The sequence below is a fragment of the Felis catus genome, chromosome F2 (genome assembly GCF_018350175.1).
Source record: "Felis catus isolate Fca126 chromosome F2, F.catus_Fca126_mat1.0, whole genome shotgun sequence".
NCBI classification, from domain to species: Eukaryota; Metazoa; Chordata; class Mammalia; order Carnivora; family Felidae; genus Felis; species Felis catus.
The window spans coordinates 70,263,138-70,276,986 of record NC_058385.1 but is presented as its reverse complement, the minus strand read 5'-3'; the positions used below and the strand labels follow the sequence as shown (position 1 = coordinate 70,276,986).

At 53.4% G+C, this 13,849-nt stretch overlaps 1 protein-coding gene across 39 annotated transcripts in view; it reads right to left on the bottom strand.

The window, feature by feature from the left end:
• Positions 1-13,849, bottom strand: part of LOC102900020 — a 369,137-nt gene that overhangs the window by 215,300 nt on the left and 139,988 nt on the right. For 38 of the 39 annotated variants that reach the window (XM_045049719.1, XM_045049728.1, XM_045049734.1 and 35 more), the window contains one exon: positions 4,534-4,665. The exons of the other annotated variant lie outside the window; for it this stretch is intronic. The gene's annotated coding sequence lies outside the window, so the exon portion shown is untranslated. The remainder of the gene's footprint in view (positions 1-4,533; positions 4,666-13,849) is intronic. 39 annotated transcript variants of the gene reach the window in all.

Here is a 13,849-nt window from a genome sequence, read left to right as displayed (position 1 = left end):
GGGTTTCAACGTACGGATTTGGGGTGGCACTGGTAAGCGGCCCACGACCAGGGGATCCAGACGGCCAGTCTCTGTTTCCAGATTTCTTTTAGAGCAAGAAATAAAGGTGGCTTTTCCCTCCTTTACACTCGAGCACCCTGCACACTGGGATGCTGCAGGTTCTGAGCAAATAGTCGTGGACGAAAAGACAGGAGAAAAGACGAGGGAGAACTTCACAAACTGAAAGTCCGTAAGCGCATGGCAGTGCTTATCATGTTTCCCAAAGCAGACCGGGGGGCCCTCGAAAGAGGAGTACTTTCCAGCCATCGAAAGAATGAAATCCTGCCATTTGCAACAATGTGGGTGGAACTGGAGGGTATTATGCTAAGTGAAAAAAGTCGGAGAAAGACAAGTATCATATGACTTCACTCATATGTGGAATTTAAGATACAAGACAGATGAACATAAGGGAAGGGAAGCAAAGATAATATAAAAGCAGGGAGGGGGACAAACCATAAGAGACTCTTAAATACAGAGAACAAACTGAGGGTTGCTGGCAGAGTGTGTTGGGTGGAGGGAAGGGCTAAATGGGCAAGGGGCCCGAAGGAGGGCACTTGTTGGGATGAGCACTGGGTGTTATACGTAACTGATGAATCACGAAATTCTATTCCTGCAAACATTATTATATTATATTACATGTTAACTAACTTGGATTTAAATTTTAAAAAATAATTAAAAAAATATTTTTAAAAAGATGGTCAAATCTAAAAAAAAAAAGCAAAAAAAAAAACAAGAAAGAAAGAGGAGTACTTTCTACATTGTTTCCGACTTTCTGGCCCAAACCCCAAGCACCTCAAATTCAGTCAGCCCGAGAAAACACTGCCCATGCACGTCCTGCACTCCTGTCCCGATGCCAAGAGCTGGGACTAGACACAGAGGGCAAGACCCGTAGCCTCCTCAGAAAATATCTCCAGTGCAGGGGAAAGAGCTGATATTCAAGAAAGTTGTATGCTGCTTCTGGCGACAATGAAGCCCACGGGGGAGATAATAAGAGCCAAAGTTACAAAGCCTGGCCTTTAATAATAATCACAATAATTATCGCGCATAACAGTAACTGTAGTGGTTGTCCATCTGTGTGGCCAGCTGCTGGACTGGTGGGACCGAGAGAGTCCCAGAAGCACTTTCGTGTTCAGGGGATGGCCCGGACACCAGGCACTGCCTCGGCATAAGCCCACGGTAGCACCACTGGGGAAGCTCAGCGTCTGCTGGTGTGGCAGATATTATCAGAAAAAAACAAAATTAGGTGCATTTTCCCCTAGACTTACGAATCCCTCTTCTGCATTTGCCCTCACATTTTGACATTAACTGAACTCTGTCTTCACTACTAAAAATAAACTCCAGGTCAGAAGCAATGAGCCAAAAACCTCAATATGAAACCACAAGAAACAGAGTAATAGTAAAATGGGCTAATAGCAGAGGTGTTCTGAAAAAACGTTTCTGTTTCAAGCCCAGAGTCCCGAGTGGGCCAGGAGTTCCTGCGGTGCTGCAGGCAGTGAACACAGGAAGCAGCCTGTGGCTAGAGAAGACCAGGGTGGGCTTGTGCCCACGGTCAGGCAGGCAGGCAGGCACGAGCTCTCAGATGCCCTCTCCCCAAAAGTCAGGGTCGGGGGGGCAGCTTGAGAATACCAATCAGGCAGGAGCCAGGAGGTGCTCCCAGGGGGCGCTGGTGCCAGGGGAGGAGTCCAGAAGAGCAAGGTGAGGGTCAGAGGGAAGAAGTCAAGCCTGTGTGCATGTCCAAGGAAGGGCTGGGATGAGAGGATAACCTGTCAGAAGCAGACAGGTAAGGAAGGAAGTGGAGGAGAAGCCAGTAATAAGGGCTCCCTTTTTGCTGAGCATTTTCTCAGGCCAGCTTTGGGATCCTCAAGACCAACCCAAGGCGGGGCTGGTCCATTCTGCGGCTGAGAAACGAGAACTTGGAGAACGGGAAAGGACCTGTCCAGGGTCACAGGGGGCGTGGCGGGGGGGGGGGGGGAGCAGCGAGAATGCAGGTGTACTGTGGGATCTCTGTTCCACGGCAGGCTCACGGAAGGCAGGGGTGCAGGTGGGCGGGCCCCCAGTGGAACAGCAGTGCCTTCAGGATGGGCAGACCACATGCACAAGCACGGTGCCGACGCCTTTCTCAGAGCCCCCGGCACAGAGCAGCCCTGCCTGGACCCATTCAGGACGGTGCGCCTCCGAGCCCCAGCACGGCCTCCTGCTCCCTCCACGTGCTCCCAACAGCTGAGTTCTGGGGAAATTCCTTTCCCATCATCCCAGACAGATCGGTCCAGCCTCTCCTCTGTCCACAGAATGCAGGCGACGCTGCTCACTTCTGCCATGGCTACGGCCGTAAGAGACGGCTCAATGCGTCTCCCAGCTCCCCCTACCCAGCGACTGGAGACCCGTCATCCCCCGTCCCTCGAATGGAACAGCTGGAACAGCTGGAACACCAGCCCTAATTCCAGGTGCCACGGGAAAAACAGTGACCACAGAAGAGGCACCTGCACTAGTCCTGCTTCCAAAGTCGGCCGCCCGGATCAGGAGCGGGGCGGCTCTGGAAGCAAAACGCAAGGACTGGCTGAGTGCACGAGGACCAAGGAGCACACGACAGCTTCCACAGGAGGCCTGTCAGCTGCACTCGGTGCAGACGAGTTCCGTCCCCAAAGTGGGAAATCGGATCCTGACGTGGAAATGCGGGACAGGAGGGCACTGGGGTGCTGAGCACAGGATGCGGGGGCTTCCCAACCGTAAAGCAGCTCGGCTCCTACTGACATGCACCTTCCAAGAGCCTCAGGCTGCAGCACCCTCTCTGCAAAGCCTCCCCAGTGGACAAGGGCCCCTCCGCAGCCCTCCATGCCCATGGGGAGTCTGGAGAACCCAGATGTGTGTCTGTTCCCCCACCCTGAGTGAAGAGCGGGGTCTCCCGCTCACCATCATGTATGTCACGGGACTGCCAGGGACACAGGAGATCAGAGATACAAATGCACCCGGGACACAGTTAAGACACAAGAGAAAAGACACCAGGAGCACATGAACACCATCCCCTGCTATCCTGTCACCCTGACTTCCTACCTGTCTTCTCACAAGCCCCCACTTGGATCAGGTTTCCTTTTTTCTATGTGACTTATTCTTTTCAACATCTTGCGGGTTTTTTTGTTTTGTTTTTATTTCAACTGACCTCTTTCTTTGCTGTCAGTCTTTAGAAACTTTCTTCTTTTGGTTCTCTCTCTCTTTCTCTTACTCTCTGCTTCCTCCTTTTCAATTATTCATTCCTTTTGTCCTTTCAACATCCACAAGGGTGTCATGGGGGGTGTCGGGATGGGTAAGACGGTCTTTTGCTCTCACCAGTGACTGGGGGCACGGGCTCGGGTGGGGGAGAGAATGACGTGGTATGAGGGAAGCACGCCCTAGAGCGCCGGCGACAGTATGGAAGAGGAAGTAATCAACTCTGCGGGGGTAAGGGGTTGTCTGTGTAGCATGCACAAGCCGTTGCCCAGACAGACCTGGTGGTAGGTGAAAGGCAGAGACAAGAGCAGACCACGGACTTCAAAATAGCCTGCTGCCTGGAAGGAACCATACATGGTATAGTTAATGAATTAAAAAAAACAATTAAAGCTCCTGGGAGGCTCAGTCCATTAAGCATGTGACTCTTGGTTTCTGCTCAGTTCATGATCTCACAGTTTGTGAGTTCAAGCCCCACACTGGGCTCTGCGCTGACTGTGTGGAGCCTGCTTGGGATTCTCTCTCTCTGCGCCTCCCCTGCGCCTGTGCTTGCTCTCTCTCTCTCTCTCTCTCTCAAAATAAATAAATAAACTTAAAAAAAAAAAAACAACACCCTCCTGTTTTGGAGCATTTCCTCCTCCATGCCAGGCAGCCGGCTGAACTATCTCCACTATCTCATTCAATACCCACAACATCCTCTTGAGGCAAGAGCTAATACGATCCCTATCTTACAAATGAGGAAACTGAGGCTGGGAGCAGCTGAGAGATTCACCCGAGACGAGGCAAGTGGCAAAACCAGGAAAACTGGGGTCTGCCTGAATCCCAGGCTTTCAGCTCTTCCCTCTCCCGAGGCAGCCTCTGGCTTGGTGTGACTGAGCATTCAACGTACGGAGGCGGGAAGCAGGCAGCCCCAAAAGGAGCTTTGCTCCCCACGCACTTTCTCACGCTCCTCCGGTGCCATCCCCACACGTCTCAGCAGCACAGCCAGAGCACCCGTCACCTTCTGCCAGGAGGAAAGGCTTGGGGTAGCCCCCCTAGGAGGTGGTGGGCTCCGTCCTCGGCCAGGGCCAGAGGGAGAGCTCCGAAAGCACAGCACTGAGGCCCCTGAACACCGAGAACCAGGTCCCGTGTGTCAAGGTGAGATTACGGGAAGCCAGCTTCTCAAACCAGCACAGGAAGCGAGGCCAAGAAGTCAAGAACCACACCCCAACTTGTGTTGCAGGAGATCGCCGATTCCCAAGGCCTTTTTTTTTTTTTTTTGCTCCACAAAGCTCAAGAGAAGAAATCTCTTACCTTTAGTCTCCAAATCCCACAATGGTCTGGCTTTAGTTCAGGGAAGGACTGTTCTCAAGTTCCTCTAGAGTACCAGAGGGATGCGTATTTTTTTCAGATTGAAGGCACCAAAATCTCAGGTAGGACAGGACTCTGTAAACATGCAAGAAAAGGACCGAGAATTATTAGTTCTTATACAAAATGCTTATTACAAATGCTTATACAGATGGATGAGATGTTTCAATCCTGTGAAAAACTACCAAGGGCATATTAATGCATGCTAAATGAGAAACTTCAGAAGAGCAGACATTTACTGAGCAACCACTATGTGCCAAGCACCGTGTTAGACATTCCACTGCATTAAGCCATTTAATCCTGTAAGACCAGTTTCGATGGCTCCATATTTCAGAAGTCACCTAAGAGGCCAGGCCAGAACTGAAAGTCAGGTCTTCCTGACTCCAAAGCCCTGGCTGATCGATCACGTTTTCCTCCCCGGCTAAAGCTTTTCCATTCACCTGAGTCCAGGAAGTCTGGGTAGAGGGAAATGAGAAACACACCCAGTAACTCCATTCTGAGAATGTCCTGTCCCCGGATGCCCAGCCCATTGCACAGATGATGGGGGTAATATGAACCCTGGAAGCTGTGTCAGATTAACTTCGATGTAAGTTTTATCTGAGCTCAACACTGTCATCTGGTAACATGTGATCGGCAGACATCATGCATTACTCAGGGAACAAAAAATGTAGCTTCACCAGGGATTCTTATCCTAACTGATAATCGGCCCAAAGGGCTGGGGGAAAGGGGCGAGGGGGCCGCTGCTGGTCTTACCAGCTCTGGAGGGGCCTCCTAAGGCACCTGAAGCAGAGCCAAATCACATTTACAACGGGGTGATTCTCCCCCATTCCAGACCTCCCTCCTGTACCCCAAAGACCCCTGGCACCCTGGCCGCCAAATCACCAAGAAGATGGAGCGAGTGAACACAGGCTCAGAATAAGACTGACAAATTGTGCAAGGGCATTTACCCTCAAGTGGGGGAACAGCTGGAGAAACACGCTCACCCCACAGCCACAGCAGAGGCCAGGTGGCTTGGATTCCCCACCGTCCACTCCTTCTCTCTCCTCCAGGAAAAATTTGGTCACAGGTTGCTTCTCTGAGGCCCCCTGGTTGTCACACTCCTCCCCTGGACGTGTTAGTATCGCAGACGGACCCACAGCAGTTCTGCAAGCCCAGGAGTGCCTGTCTCCTCCCACCAGGTGCTGGGCTCGCCCGTCCGTCCAGCCCCAGCACCCAGCACCCACCAAAAGGGGCTCAACCCCCAGCACTCAGGGAAGTCCCTTGACTGGCAACCCGCTCAGAAGGAAGCCCTCCTGGGCACATCTACGCTCCAGCTACTGGCACCTCCCTATTTTTAAGGCACTTTTGTGCCTTACTGTCAAAATGCATTTGCCTTATTCCCTGGAGAGGGCAAGAGCCCTGGTTGTTAGACCACCTAGATTGGCATCCCAGGTCTACCAGAGTCTAATTCTTAGGGACTGGAGCAAGTTACCCTCTGAGCCTCAGTTTCTCATCTTAACGTTTATTCATTTTTGAGAGACAGAGAGACACCGAATGCAAGCGGGGGAGGAACAGAGAGAAAGGGAGAGGAAGCAGGCTGCAGGCTCTGAGCTGTCAGCACAGAGCCCGACGCGGGGCTCGAACTCACGGAGTGTGAGATCACAACCTGAGCTGAAGTTGGACGCTTCACCGACTGGGCCACCCAGGCGCCCCTTAAAGGTTTGTTAGTGTCAAGTGAGAGCCTCTGCAGAGCTTAGCAAGGGGCCAGACCTGTTGTGAATACTCAGAAATGCCCACTCTTATGAACGCCATTTAAGCAAATGCTCAGGTCTTAACTTCGTAGTCTCCTCCCAGTAAGGAGGAAAAGGCCTCCCCTCCTCCTGTCTCAGCACGATGACTTGGTGTAGGGGCTCAGTCCTCGGGGCCAAGGGAACAAGCGAAGCCCTGGGAATCCGTGCAGTGGGTTAACACTCAGCCATCCTCCGGCTGTGCCTCCAGCAGTAAACGGCGGTACGCACAAGAGGTGCTCTACGGACAGGAAGGCAGGAGAGAACCGCACCGGATCAAGCTAACGGCGTCAGTTACAAGCACCGTCGGTACAGGGCACCCTGCCGAGGCATATCCCCACAGGACCACCCCGAGCACTCACCATGACCCCAGGACGGCAGGGCACAGCATGAGCCCCATCTCCATCTTACAGACCTGGAAACTAACGGTCGGAAGGGCTACAGAGGCTGCCCGACACCCAGTCGTGACTCCGCAGCCGAATCACCGCTTTGCAAGCTCACTGCTTCCTCCTAGAGAGAACAGCAGCGGTAATACGCATCAGCTCCTGCGGAACAAGAACCTCTTTCCAAGGCAACCAAATTGATGAATGTTTTTAATTACCGTTTTAAACCACACGCACAGAGCAATGTTCCGTGGAAAATGAGGAACCAGAACTTCCAAGTTTCTCCCAGGGGCCAGTCCAGCCAGGTGCTGGCTGCCAGAGCCGGGGGTGGGGAGTCGTGCGCCGGCCAGGGCGGTCAAGGTGGGGACGGTCACAGCCCTGCCTCAAGGCACTGAGCCTGACGGCCGGTGTGGTCACTTCCCACCCACAGAGACAAGCCAGGGACAAAGGGGACCAGTCCAGCACAGGGTGACAGGAGTCTCTTGGCTACTCCTCAGGAATCCATCAGTGGCAGCAGAGGAGAGAGCTGGGTGCTTAGCAAAGTCTGACACGTCGCTTGTGCTGGGGCCTGGGTGAGGCGGCTGCTACTCCCAGAACGAATGTCCTGCCTGACACTCTGTCTCAAGAACGGGACATTCACCTGCTCTGCAGGTGGCAGAGATACCCTGCATCTGAACCAGGGGGGCTTGGGCTTTCTCAGGATGCTGATAACGCTTCCCTGATGTGGCCTGGGATCACTGCTGGGGCCCAATGCTGTGTCCAAATGAATAAGGAATCAGAGTGCCCACGACCCCAAGGTCCCAAGGAAGTGAGAGGCAGACTGGGGCACAGAGACGGGCCCTCTCCTGTTGTGCTCAGGGCCCTCACTGGCTCTGCCAGTGGAATTGCAAGTGTGTCCTGTGCCCAGGGGTCCTCTGCTCTACAACCCAGAGGCAGGGCCATATCATCTTCCTGTCTCCGACAGGAAGGTGAGAGCACAGAGTATGACCTACAGTACTGAATAACTAACAATCGAGAGCATATCATCGGGTCAGTTGGCCTCGAATGCCACTTATATGCTGCCTGGGCAATGGAGCCAACTGGGTACGCTGAAGGCAGCCAGGACCAGCCACTTGGAGGTGGGGGCCCTGGGCTGCTTGGCAGGAGAGAGAGCTGGCCGTGAAATGAAAGACTACACAGGGATCCCTGACTTGGAAATCATCAAAATGCCACCGAGGTGGACTACAGCACCTGCAGAAGTAGATGGACGGGACAGCTGTCCCCAAGAAGCCCCTGAGAGCAGGCGCCAGCCCTGGGATGTGTTTACTCCCTCTGGAAAAGGCCTGGGGAAAGGACTCCCCTGGAAAGTCAGCAAAGCCAGACAAGCCAGTGAAAGCCTCCAGCCTGGCTCAGCACGGGGCCCCAGCAGTGATCCAGAAGGACATCAGAGGTATTATCAGTGTTGCCCCCAATTCTATGAGGTCCAGCGGGGCTGAACGCAGAGGTGATATGTGCACTCAGGACACAGGCTGCTGGGGTCCGAGCTAGTCCTACCAGCTAATAGCTGTGCACCCTGGGCAGTTTACTTGACCCCTCTGATCACCATGTGTTAATCAGGGCTCATAAGAGCAGTTACCTTTGCGGGCTGGGGCAAGGATGCATTCAGGAGACGTGCTAAGTAAGGCGCCTGGTTCAGAGCAAGTGCTTGACTAACACCTGGTTATTCTCAGGGTCTACGTGCCGTCATTATCCGTGTTGCTGGGCACACAGACCAGACAGTCTTGGATTTGAATCCCAGCTCTGCCACTTCCCAGGAAGGTGCCCGTGGACCATTCACTTGACCTTCCTATGCCTTAGTTTGCTTATTACAAACCAGCCCTGCAGGACCGCCAAGGATTACAGAGCATGGAGAAAAGCAAGCGGTACCGTATGAACTTTCAGGAATGAAGGCCCCAACCCACACCGAAGGACGTTCTACAGAGCGACTGGCCTGGACTCGTCCAAAACATCAAGGTCAAGAACAGCCAGGGGACTGTTCCAAGATAAAGGGAGGCTGAGGAGACATGGCGACTGAGAGCAGTGGTGATCCGGAATCAGGAAAGCGTGGTCCCAAAGCCCATTACCGGGACAGGTGATGAAACTGTGTGTGGCCTGTGGATTGAATGATACAAGTGTAGCCCCGCTAAATGTCCTGCATTCGATTGTTTGATTGTCACCTGGTGGTTCGTGAGAGGATGTCCTGGTTCTCAGGAAACACACACTGAATATTTAGGGATAAAAGGCATGTCTGCAACTTACTCTCAGATGGTTGAGACAAAAACTGTGTGTGTGTGTGTGTGTGTGTGTGTGTGTGTGAGAGAGAGAGAGAGAGAGAGAGAGACAGAGACAGAGAGACAGAGAGACAGAGAGACAGAGAGAGAAGGGGTCCCGGTGGAGTATGAATTAACAATTGCTGAATTGGACTGTATGGTAGGTTCTCTGTATCATTCCTGCAATTCTTTCCGCCAGTTTAAAGCCACTTCAGGATGAAAGATGACAGACAGCCCAGGAGCAGGACAGGAGACGCGGACCTGCTGGGCTGGCCTCAACCATGCACGCATGGCCAAACACAAGCCTTTCCCACAAAAACCATGGCACCTCAGGTACAAATGTTACAACGGATTGTGCAGAAAACTACAAAGGCTGAAGCTGGAATTCAATTTGCACCTCCACCCCCTCCTGCCAAGGAAAAGAAAGACAAATGGATGCCTCCTCTGTTACTATGCCCCAGGGCCTGGCTTGGCGGCCTGCATGGGAGGCATCAGGCACTGAGCCGGTGGCAGGGGAGGGCGGGGGAGGAGACAAGAGCAGCAGTGCCCTTGGAGGGGGCAGGGCAGCCAAGGCTGGTGTTCACTATGTGCCAGGTGGTGTTAAAAGAACTTTCTGCACCTGATCCTCCCAAGACACCTTGTGGCAAATGTTATCATTATTCTCAGCTCATGCTGTAGGAAACCGAGGTTGGAGGGAAGCTCCCTCGGGGTTTCATCTGCAGCGGCGGGGGGGCGGCTGGGATTGGAGCCCAGACCGCCTCCACCGGATTTCCACAGGCAAAAGGGACGTGGGCCCCACGGGAAATAGAGCAGCCAGCACTAAGTCCAGCCCCTCCCCTGCAGCCGAGGCCACCTGCCTGGCCATGCAGAGGTCTCAATGCAGCGGGAAGCTACAGGGAGCAGAGACCCCAGGCTCCCCTCAGCGCTGGCCCAGCACTGCACACAGTAGGTGCTCAGCACTTGTTTGTAGAGGCACGCACATTCATCTTCTTTTGCAAGGAGTCCAGCAATGCACGGACAAGAAGACCCAACAACCCAGGACATGGGTGCCATCAGGGAAGAGAAAAGGTTCGGGGACATGGATGGGTAGGGGTCTTCATGAAGAACCATTTTATCCCTTCTGAGTTTCACCTTCTGAATAACTTGTGTAATCAAGAAGGTTTTGTTGTTGTTTTTTTTTTTTTAATGTTTATTTATTTTTGAGAGAGAGGGAGAAAGCAGGGAGGGGCGGAGAGAGAGGGAGACACAGAATTTGAAGCAGGGTCAAGGCTCTGAGCTGACAGCACAGAGCCCGACGCGGGGCTTGAACTTATGAACCACGAGATCACCACCTGAGCCGAAGTCGGACGCTTAACCGACGGAGCTACCCAGGAGGCCCCCCGTGTTTTGTGTTTTTAATACAAAGAAGGCAAAAGAAATCGACCGGGATGCTGTGTAAGCAGGGAGCCATGGCGTGCGGCACAACAAGCTGGGGCACAGCTGTCACTCCCCACACACCCTCCGGCTTTCAGAGGCTGAGGCACAGCAATGGCAATGACTGAAAGCCCGGGAGAAGCAGCACCACCCCTTGCACTAGGCAGGGGTAGATTCGCTCGCCAAAGAGGCCGGCCCAGGGGTCCTGAATCCCCAGAGCTGCTGTTTACGGCAACGCGGGAAAGCCACCCAACATAACCCTACCACACTTGTCCAACTGTCACACGCGCCGGGAACTGCGAGCAGTGCCGCCGTCCCTACGGTGACCCGGGAGGCGGGCGGGACTCACACCGTCTCTCAAAAGACAGAGGCACGGAATGATGAGGAAAGGTGCTCCCCACCAAGGACACAGAAGTCTAGCTCCAGAAACTGGGCTCTGAGACCCTACGTGTCCGCCCCTGGAGGATGAGTGAGGACCCACCACTGTCCCGCGGAGAAAGCATTTGGGGTCAGAGGTGGCCAGCTTCCAGACCGGCTGTCCAAGGCGGTCCCACACCATTCGGCTGATAAGTGACACAGAAACTGTGTGCAAATCCTCCCATGGAAACCGAGGGTGCGGTGGTGGAGGGCGGCGTGGAGGAGGGAGGTTTCTGCAGGGTCAGCCTTCCCAGGCGCTTTCCCCTAAAACCTGGAAGCATCTTACCTCCTGGCCTTCCACCTCAGACTCTCCTGTGTGTACCCACAGTTATATTCAACTTTCCCTTACAAACACCCTCCCACCTCCCCCCGACCCCAGAGGTGTTATTAAATCAACCCCAAAGGTAAATAGTTTTCATTTCTCCAACCCCAAAAACCTCCCTTCCTGCCAGCGCACTCGGGTCTCGTCACCCAGAACATCAAAGCCATTGCTTTCGGTAAAAGCCTCTCGGATCATCAGGTGATGTGTGCAGATAAAAACAACCTGCCACACGCCAGGCTGTGCCCCCTGTGGGGTGGCGAGCGGGCTGGGAAAAAACAGCAAACCAAGGGCAGCCAACAGCTGGCCCCTTTGTCCAAGTCCAAATCTGCCCGGTGACCTTAAGGGTCCCTTCCCTCCCACTCCAGGCCTCTCACAGAGGAAGGGGGTTGGGCCTAGCAACCTTAGGGTCTCTTTCAGATCTAACATTCACTGATTCCGTCGCCTCCTCCCTGCTCAGAGTCTGTACTTCCTGAACTGTGATGACAGCTCATTTACATACAGGAAAAAAAAAAAAAGACTACGTGGTCGCTTACACCCTGGGCTGTAGTTTTTGGTGACTCAGAGGAGAAATACATATTTCCATTGAGCTCAAAAAAGGCATCCCTCCATTCTCCAACTGCCCAAATGATGCAAGTCGCTGGGCCAATGGGAGGACCCCTGGGGAAGTTCCAGGCTACTGGGAGCCCAAACGTCAGTGAATGTAAGTTAAACGAGGGAATTTCCCAGGGAGGACAGGTGCGCTGACAGGTGGGCTGGGTGGAGATTCCCCTCCCTGAGTAAAACACCCCTTACCCATTCATTCTCCATCGTAATATGTCTACATTCCTTAGGGGGGCCCAGAAAACACTGGGCTTAACCCTGGCCCAGGGCCCACCATCCGGGAAGTCACACCCCCAGCATGAAGATCACCTCTTCCAGGAAGGCAGTGTTGAACCACCAATGTTGAAAGCGCCCTAAACCCCCTGACTAGAAACTGCATAAGAGCAGCAATGGTGCCTGATGCGCAATAGCTCCGAACATCTTTGCCAACACGGTAAATACTCACTGAATGGATTAATCCCACGGCTTCCATAAAGCTGAGGCAATTCTATCCCCCAAAATAGTGGGTGCCTGTTGTGTGCTAGGTACTGGGGAAGAAATGGTGAACGCAGCAGACAATTATGCTCACAGCCATCGACCAAAGCAGCTGCTGACAGTGCTGGCAGAAGATTACCTCCAGCTGTCAGCCCTCTTTGGAGACTGCCCTGGCTGAGGACAATGACCTTGCTCAAGGTTGTGCATCCTTCCAACCGAGCACATGTGCAATGACTGGTCAACCCGTTTTCTCAATTCTGGCCCATTCCAAAGGGCCATTCCAGCTCTAGAGCGCCCATGGGTTGGCTGAGGCCTTTGCTGGGAGACTGGTATGGGCTGACCTCGTCCTCTGCCCACTCTTGAATTCCTCCCCCTCGGCTGCACAGCTGTGGATGCCAAAAGCGTGCCGTAATCAACATCTGGCTGACTGATCCACAGCTCAGCATCTGCTTTCCAGGGAACCCAACCGGCATCAAGAAGACTCTTCGGATGGATGCTCAGGCCCGGCGACACCAGAATGAAGTCTCCGGGAGCAGGACAAGCAGAGTTCATTCCTAGGTGGCAGCTGCTTCCTTGGAGCGCCCCATTGGCCAGGATGCTGGAGGCTGGGCTCATGGCTATAAGCAATGAGTGAGAGCTCTAAGGCAGCAAACACCTGTTCGTAATGGTGGCTGGAATGTGCGGATGAATCCCAGATCCTTCACGTAGAGACTCGCTTTCTTGCTCCTTTTCCGCCCGGGCACCCAGTACAGGAAAGGAGCTTGGTGAAATGTCTGATGAACGGTTAGATGATGACCAGATGGATAAACGGATGGATGGACAGACTTGCCTTACTGAACAAGGAAGTCACACCCAGGGAAGCTACACCACAAATGGAAGGTAACAATGATTTGGGGTCAGTTAAAGTAGGTAATTAGCGTAAAGCGATTGTCACGGTTCTCAAGAAGCATTAATGATGAAGATGCTGAGGAAGCCACCCATGGGGACCTTCCTGGAGAAGGCGAGCAGCTTGGAAGTGACAGAATGAAGGAGGGCACATGAAATAAGAGAAATGAGACATCAGCATTAGCGAAGTGAGTCCTGACGCCGCTCATCAGACGTGGAGTAAAATAAACACCCTCTTCACAGAGCCTCCGTGACAGCCCAGAGACGGAAAGTAGAAACAGCGTCTCCAGCCATAACATCCGTCACTATGAAAGTGGGCCAGGACGTTCCCATCACTAGCGGAGGCAGCAGCCAGTGGAGGGTCCTGAAAATAGTACTGTGGTTTGGAGACTTAATCCTATAGAGACAGGAAGCCATCGAGGTTGAGGAACAGAGGTACTACGTGACAGAACGGATGCAAGATTTCTTAAATAATCCATCCCTTAGGTTGTTGGCAGTTGATTCAAACCCCTAGTCTGCTCTGCTGCTCAGGCAGATGGGGACCTGGGGGGTGCCCAGAGCCTCCATTCTGAGCAGGCAGCCTCAGGGGCAGAATCAACACCGGAGAACCCCAGACCCCGGCCTCAGGCCCCCTAAGAAATGCACAGGCCCTGGGACCATCCTCGTTCAGACACCCACCCCACCCACTGAGAGTGTCCTCATTTCTGAAGATGA